The sequence below is a fragment of the Taudactylus pleione genome, unplaced genomic scaffold (genome assembly GCF_031769625.1).
Source record: "Taudactylus pleione unplaced genomic scaffold, aTauple2 ptg000151l, whole genome shotgun sequence".
Lineage (NCBI taxonomy): Eukaryota > Metazoa > Chordata > Amphibia > Anura > Myobatrachidae > Taudactylus > Taudactylus pleione.
Genome location: NW_028284553.1, coordinates 6,039,126 through 6,047,950, shown reverse-complemented (window position 1 = coordinate 6,047,950; position 8,825 = coordinate 6,039,126). Strand labels below are relative to the sequence as shown.

Here is an 8,825-nt window from a genome sequence, read left to right as displayed (position 1 = left end):
CCCATGTTATGTATATGTTTGCCTTGCATTCCCATGTACATATAGTAATTGCTTTCATTGTTTACAGTTTTACCATCCCTCATCTCATCACATCACACATGCGCACACATGTGCACACTTGTTTATACGCATCGATCTGTGTACATCCATGCAAGTTCCTCTATCGAATAATAAACTCAATTCTTCAGATCACATCTGACTGGATTATTGGAAGATAGAGTATTGGTTATGCTGGCTGCTCCAAATTTGTCAGACACTTAGTGTGGGGCAGTACACCCCATACTGTAAACGGGAACCATGTCAAATGACCCGGGGTACCCATTTACACTGCAGGGTTTTACAAGTTGTTACCATGTAAAACCTTAAAGTTTCCTGGGTTGGATTGCCAGGTCACTTGACCCAGGAATCCAACCCTGATCCCTTTTACACCAAAGAGCTATCCTGGTTAACCCTGCAATAACCTGGGATTTAGCTCTGGTGTAAAAGGGGTATGACACAGCTAATGATTTTTCTGGCACACCTGCAGATTATGGGGTCTATGTACTAAAGCTTTATGAGAGATAAATTTGTGAGAGAAAAAGTATTAACCAATCAGCTTCTAACTATCATTTTTAAAAAAACAGCTTGTAAAATGTAAGTTAGAAGCTGATTGGTCAGTGCTTTATCTCTCACAATTTTATCTCTCTCCAGTCTTTGATAAATACCCCCCTATATCTAGTCATAGCTGCTGTGAAGAGTTATCAATTTTGTATTGGCAAAGCAAGTAAGCCCTCCATTCTGTACAGTAATTACTGAGCAATATAAGTAATCCAAAGGGTTCTGACAATTTTAATATAATGGTGTCTAATTTAATCTTGAATGAGTTTTGGACAGGTGTTTAAAACTTCAACTTGAACAAAACTGACGTAATATATGGATGAACATACATTTATTATAGAAACTTATCTTATTAAACTAGTACACACTTTTTTTTAGAAAATGAATGGAATAGGCTTTACTGTATGTCATTGCGTATAACACTTCTAAAAATGAAAAGTGGTGGTGTTCTATAATTTTCTAGAATGCAAAAGAGAAATGATAGACATAATCTAATTGGTTACTATAGGCAGTTTTAGTAATTCTAAACCATGAACTCCTCAAAAACCACTCTTAAGATGTTATCCACCTTGAAACAACTCTGAAGCATTATTATTATTATTTTACTTTTTGTTATTTTACAGAATCCAAAGGGCATTTTTGTCAGCAGTCAAATAACCTTATTGACAGGAAACCCGGACATTTCAATTAGAAATAGAATTTATAACCAAACTGACAGAAATACAAAATGGGTTACTGTCAGTGACAGCATTGTTATTGACGATGATAAACCTGCGTCTGCATAGGGAAACCTTTAGTATGTAACACATATTTCGAACAGTTTTTTTGCACCATATCAGAGTGTCCAGAAAATAAATAAAAAACATTTTAATAAGTTTTATTATTCGATAAAATAAATATATTATTATAGTATAAAGGTTGGAGATCTTTTTTAAAAATGTACAAATAAATTATACTGTATATGATCAGCCTGTTTTATATTAATCTGAGATTTCAGCTCCAAGTTTGCACATGAATAAGTACAAACACTGGTCAGCCATTACTATAAATTAACCCTTATCACTTTGAGCCAGTATTGCAGGGGCAACAGAATATTGCTTAGGTGCCCTGGTGATATTTTTTTGTCAAATTGCAGGAAAAAAGTAAAAAATAGTGCTCTCAATGATAAATTGTAACCGAATCATCTTAGTTCTCCATCATTAGTCAATCACTATATGTATCTCACTATACCCGTGTCCGTAAATGCCGGGCACGCCCCCAAGAGTGACGAAAAAGTGATGCGTCTTATAGACACGCCCCCTTTTCGGTGACCACGCCCCCTTCTCGGACACACGCACGATCGTGCCCTCTCTAGCTCCGGCGCCCTGCCTTGTGCTGGAGCTAGAGTGAACACTAGATAAAATATATTTATTTACAATAAATTATATATGATCAAACTATTTTTTATTAATCAGCTTTCAGCTCCAAGTTTGCACATGAATAAGCTCAAATACTGGTCAGCCATTACTGTAAATTAACCCTTTTCACTTTGAGCCAGCATTGCAGAGGCAACAGAATATTGCTTAGGTGCCCTGGTGATATGTTTTGTTAAAATTGCAATAGAAAAGTAAAACATAGTACTCTCAATGATAAATAGTTCCTAAATATTATATCATCTTAGTTCTCCATAATTAGTCAATCACCATCTGTATCTCACTATGGGGGAGATGTACTAAGCTCTGAAAAGTGATAAACTGGAGAGTGATAAACTGTCAGCCACATGTTACAGGCTGTGTTTTCAAAAATGACAGTTAGGAGCTGATTGGCTAGTGGTTTATCACTCTCTAATTTATCACTTTTCAGAGCTTAATACATCTAGCCCTTACCATTTCCCACCTCCAAAATCACCTCTGTGCTCCCAAACGCTGATAGTAAATGGAATAAATATAATAGTATTCTAAGCAACTTAAAAAAAATTCAATTGTATCACAAAGTATTTTCAATGTCATCAGGCTAAATAGAGACTACATCCGTAAGAATATGGAATAAATTTGGTTGGATTTTTTTGTGATCAGTAGCTGAAAACCAAGAACAATTAGAAATAATGTCTTCAGCTATGAAAAATCCAAGATTAAAGGGTAGGCAACTTTTGCAATAGTCTCTTGCAATCATGTTATATGTGACCATTGGTCTTTAATACACACAGCCTGTAGCACATGTTTACCCATAAGTCACTTATGGATTTGCAGCTATCAAATTATCCCAAAATGATAAGATTTATGCGTGGCCAACACAACAGGGAACGGCTGTCTTTTTGGCAACTAAGGATACATTGTGTTAATGTACTGTACAGTGAGGCCTAGGCTTACATATGGGGATGCAACAGTCACTTTTTTTTACTAGGGCACTATGTGGCATAACTTTAACTAGGGTACTGCTATGGTTCAAAAAATTATCTATGGCACTACTATGGAGGATAAATGTAACAATTGTTATGGAAAGACACATTTATTAGATGCACACAAATAAAAGTGTTAATAGCTGTATCTGAAAAAAGAAAGTTAAGTGAAAATTTTAATTAATCTCTATATAATTGAAATATTTTCATTGTATTTATTTATAAAATACTAATACAACTACAGAAACTATTAAAAAACTGCAGAAACTAGACTTCAGAACTCTTACAATCCAAATTATTCCTTACTGAATTCTACAAGTCCCAGAATCTGCATTAACCCTCATGCAACCTCAGCTGTTTAAGAAATGTATGTGATTTTAATTAGTCATCCTGCAAACTACAACATCTAATCTATATTTGTACTAATGCAAACTTAGCTGTGTATATAAAAGTATGTGTATAATATTGTACATGCTTGTAATTGGTTTTGCCAGTTGAAGATGTTGGTAAGTGAAGTGTCATTTATGGCCTAGTGTTTACTTAAAACAGGGTAATTCAACTCATTTGATTAGCTGATCATGTGGCTGCATCTGTAGCCTGTATTAATCAGACCTACTTTATATTTGCATTAAGTTGTGGGGGCAGTTGTCTAAGATCAGAAATTTACAAAGTGAAGAAATTAAGAAAGTGTAGAAACATTTGAAATAACAGTTAAAAAAACAGTTGAAAAACATTGACCAACATCTGAGACCAGATAATTCCAAAAAATCATCTTGCCCATTGTTATTTGTAATATACTCACAAACCATGTCTCAGAAAAAAAGAAACACCAGCAACACTCTTAGAGCTATGTGTGCAAATGCCAGGAGCATAGCTGATAAAATCTCTGAACTAATTGCAATAATGACAAGGGATGAACTAGATATTGTAGCAATTACAGAGTCATGGTGTAATGAATATCATGACTGGGACATATCTATACCATGCTATAATCTATTTAGAAAATACAGAATGGGGGGATGGGAGGAGGAGTAGCTATGTATGTGAAAAACAGCATAAATGCTACTATAATACAAAATGTTGAAGCAACAACTGAGGCCCTTTGGGTGACTATAGAAATGGGGACAAGGACATAATTCGCACTGTGGTGATCTATAGACCACCTGGACAGGGTCGGGAACTGGATAAGTACCTATTGCAGGACATAACTAGAATGGCTATAAAAGGAGAGGTCATAATCATGGGTGACTTTAATTTACCTGAAGTAAACTGGGAGGTGTCGGCTGCATGTTCTTCTAGAAGTGGCCACTTTCTAAATTCCCTGCAGGTAGCATCTCTCAAACATTTAGTGAGGGAGCCCACTCGCAAAAATGGTATTCTGGTTTTGATACTCACAAACTGTGAAAGAATATCGGGTGTAAATGTGGATGAGAACCTAGGATCCAGTGATCACCAAGCAGTATGGTTTAGTATAAAGACAGGGTCCAATTCATGCCATACACAAACAAAAGTGTTAGATTTTAGGAAGGCTGACTTTGCAGAGATGGAAAGATGTGTTACTGAGTCAGTCGCAGATTGGAGGAATTTGGAAGGAGTGCAGGAGAGGTGGGTTAAAATAAAAAATGCAATACTGAAGGCTACAGACCTTTGTAGTAAAAGGGTTAGCAAAAGCACCAGGAAAAGGAAACCAGTGTGGTTTACAAAACAGGTATCAACTAGTGTGAAATTAAAAAAGATGGCTTTTAGGAAATATGAGCAGACCCAAAATGATAATGACAAAGAGGTGTATCTTGCCAGAAGGAAGGCGGCTAAGAAGGTGATTAGGCATGCAAAAGCAGAAGCTGAGGAGAAAATGGCCAAGTCAGTAGATAAAGGGAGCAAAACTTTATTTAAGTATATAAGTGAAAGGAGGAAGTCAAATGGAGGAATAATAAGACTTGAGACAGAGAGTGAGTACATGTATTATTTTTGTTCAGTTTTCACTACAGAAAAAGAGGGGAAGGGGCCACAGTTAAGTTGCAGAGGCATTCATAAAAAATAATTACATAAAATTTCATTTACAGAGGAGAGGGTCCTAACAGAACTCTCTAAACTGAAAGTGGATAAATTAATGGGGCCAGATGGGATACATCCAAGGATACTAAAGGAGCTTAAAGGGGTCCTGGTAACACAATTAACTGAATTATTCAACCAGTCGCTAGTATCAGGAGTGATTCCAGAGGACTGGAAAAGAGCAAATGTTATACCACTGTACAAAAATGGCAGCAAAGAAGAAGAAAGTAACTACAGACCAGTAAGCCTTACATCAGTAGTGGGACAAATTATGGAAACACTATTAAAAGAAAGAGTGGTGGAATATCTCAAATTCAACAATTTACAGGATCCCAAACAGCATGGATTTACTCAGGGAAGATCCTGCCAAACAAATCTTATTGACTTTTTTGACTGGATGACCAAAGTAATAGATCACAGGGGGGCTGTAGATGTAGTTTATCTAGACTTAAATAAGGCTTTTGACACAGTCCCACATCGCAGAATGATAAACAAACTGGAAAGCTTGGGATTGGATTCTATGACTGTTGAATGGATAAGATTTTGGTTGCAGGATAGGAAACATAGAGTTGTAGTAAATGGAGTGCATTCACAGGAGGGAAAGGTAACCAGTGGAGTACCCCAGGGATCAGTACTTGGGCCAATGCTTTTTAATATCTATGTTGGTGATATTGCAAATAATATTAAAGGGAAAGTATGCCTTTTTGCAGATGACACAAAAGTATGCAACAGGGTAGACACACCAGGAGGGGTAAAACAAATGACTGAGGATCTGGATGGACTAAAGGAATTACCAAGAACATGGCAAATACAGTTTAATGTAAAAAAATGCAAAATCATACACTTGGGTCCCAATAATTAAAGGCTAAATACAGTATCAAGGACTCTATATTGGAAAATACAGAGGAGGAAAGGGATTTAGGAGTCACCATTTCAGAAAACTTGAAGGCAGGCAAGCAATCCACCAAAGCAATGAGGAAGGCAAGTCAGATACTTGGTTGCATAGGGAGAGGAATCTGTAGCTGGAAAAAAGAATGATAATGCCACTGTATAGATCCTTGGTACGGCCTCATCTAGAATACTGTGTTCAGTTCTGGAGGCCATATCTCCAGAGGGATATAGACACATTAGTGACGGTACAAAGAAGTGCTACTAAAATGGTGCATGGCCTACAGCACAGAACTTACCTAGAAAGACTAAAAGATCTTAATATGTATAGTTTGGAACAGAGAAGGGAAAGGGGGGACATGATAGAAACTTTCAAATACATGAAGGGTTTTAACAAGGGACAGGAGAGAAGCATTCTTCAAAGGAAGAGATGTACAAGAACACGAGGACATGCACTGAAACTGGAGGGAGGGAGGCTCAGAGGAAATTTGAGGAAAAATTACTTCACAGAAAGGGTAGTGGATAAGTGGAATAGCCTCCCATCAGAGGTGGTTGGAGCTAAAACAGTGGAACAATTTAAAAATACTTGGGATAGGCATAAGAATATCCTTGAGAGACATAAGGAGTAAATAGGGTTGAAGTTGCCTAAAGGATACATGAAAAGGGGCAGACTAGATGGGCCAAGTGGTTCTTATCTGCCGTCAAATTCTATATTTCTATGTTTCTAAATTAACCATAATGTAATTGTTATTAAAAGATAAAATGTAAAGTCACTTTGCTTTAGGGAATAGGATGTTGAGGTTTTCCATTTGTACAGTATCTCATTGGCCTCTCTAAAAAGAAACCAGCAGTAGTCCTCCATCATAGCGGGGTCCCAACATTCTTGGCTGCGATACTCCATTGTCAGAATGTCTTGGTGATAATGTTTCCCCAGTTCATCAATTTCACTACCCAGGTTTTCAGGGAAAATGTCTAGATGGGAATGTAAAAAGTGAATTTTAGATGACATGGCTTGGCAAGCTATGTGCACAGACGTGCCTCACATCAGCTCCCACAGCCTTTCACTTTTTGGGGCTGTTCTGGGGAGTACCTGCATCCTCTGGCACTCTCCTTGCTGTCTGGGTGAACTTCTGATCCAAAGGATCCCTCATGCTGCTGCCCAGGCATCTCTGCAGTTCTTCACTAAGCCACAGCATACACATCCCCTGAGCTATGGCCTAAATTACTGCTGCCACACCACCACATCTCCGTGACTTCCAGCTTCCTTGTCTGGCCCTTGAGATGCAGCTGCCTCCCTTCGCTGACACCTGGCACGCATACCTGTCTATAGGGATGTCCAGAGTCTTACACACCAGAATTGTGGGGGTCCCAACTACTATCTTTGTTTTCAGCACAGGGCCTAACTCTGGGTCCTTTGGTCCTGCACCGCCCCCCAACATTATGTACTTCTTTAGTGAGGACCCTCACTCAAGGTCATCTGCTATCATACCCCTGGGACAGATTTCCTGGCTGGGACTCTCCTCCACTGTTGCCTGTGCATGAAAGTAGCAAGTCCAAAAGCAGCCTGAGTTCATTAGGGCTCTCTGTTCTGCACCATTATATGTTGCTGCTGGATTTAATTAAAGGTCTTCAGCTGCCTGCACATTATTTTACCCTTGGAAGGGTACTTAATCCTATATCTTTTCTTCCTTCAATAATTGTGGATTTGCTCCCTTAAGTTATTTCATCCTCCTTTGCTTTGACTGTTTCATTTCCTGGGTTGGAGCTCCCACCAGTGGCTGACTACAGAACTTACAGCTTCATTACATATAAGTTCTATTGTGATTTGTAATGCAGCATTACTAAGATCTCTTCTATCTAGGAGCATTGTCCGCACCCTCGCCCTCAGTTGACCTTTTAAAGTGACATCAAATTGCCAACATTTGAGGCCTTATGTAGGCACTTTCTATATATTATGCTGCTCCACTAATAGGGGAATGTGACCTTCATTATCCTATTTGTTAACAGGGCTCTTTTCCATGTAACTTCCACTATTTTATTTCTCTAATGGGCAAATCAGGGAAAGGGGTTCAGAGCAAGACCCCATAGAAATTGAGTGATAGTGTCTTCCAACAGAACTTGCGCTCCGAATTATCTATTTCATACTATACATACTCCTCTAAGGTGCCACTCAGGGTCATTTCCAGCTACCCTACAATGGCCGCTGCTCCTCATTCCAGTGGTACTCAAGTTCACATATCACATATGACAGCTAAGAAGTGAAATTGTGGGGATTTTGGCCCATGTCAAGTCCCTCCCTTCCAAACAAGATATCCAAGCATTGGAATCTTGACTACATATTGTAAATCTCTATAAACTCAGATTTCTCTGATAAGACCAATGTCACCCATCTAGGTTCTCATGTGATTAATTTGGAATAGGACAGAGGTGCTGTACATTCCCAGCTATCCCTTCTTCATAAGACAATCATTCAGCAGTCTCTGGCTATGAGGGCCATGCAAAAAAGGTTGGATGATTTGGACAATAGAGGTCCTAGAAACAACATGTGAATTTGCGGCCTCCAAGATGAAATTTACCTCCTTTGGGCCTTAAGGATGTCCATAATAACATTTTTGGGGAGATACTAACCCTAGAACCCAAATTATTCCTTTGAATTTGACCAAGCTCACAGAGCCTTCCATCCAAAGGGTGTGGCGTCTGATCATGCACATGATGTGATCTTCCAGGTCCACTACTCGCAAAAAGAAGATATTCTCTACAAGGTCTGCAACTTGGAGGGTGTGGAATTCAATGGCACCCGTTTACAGATTTTCCAGGACCTCTTGTGGTGTATGCTCCAGCAGCAAAGGTTATTGAAGACCCTTACAGAAGTGCTTCACATGAAGGAAGTCAAATGTAGATGGGGGTTTCC

General features: G+C 38.6%; 1 pseudogene; it reads left to right on the top strand.

Moving 5' to 3' along the window:
* The first annotated feature begins 4,187 nt into the window (after window positions 1-4,187).
* Window positions 4,188-8,002, top strand: LOC148522210 (uncharacterized; annotated as a pseudogene).
* The last annotated feature ends 823 nt before the right edge of the window (window positions 8,003-8,825 follow it).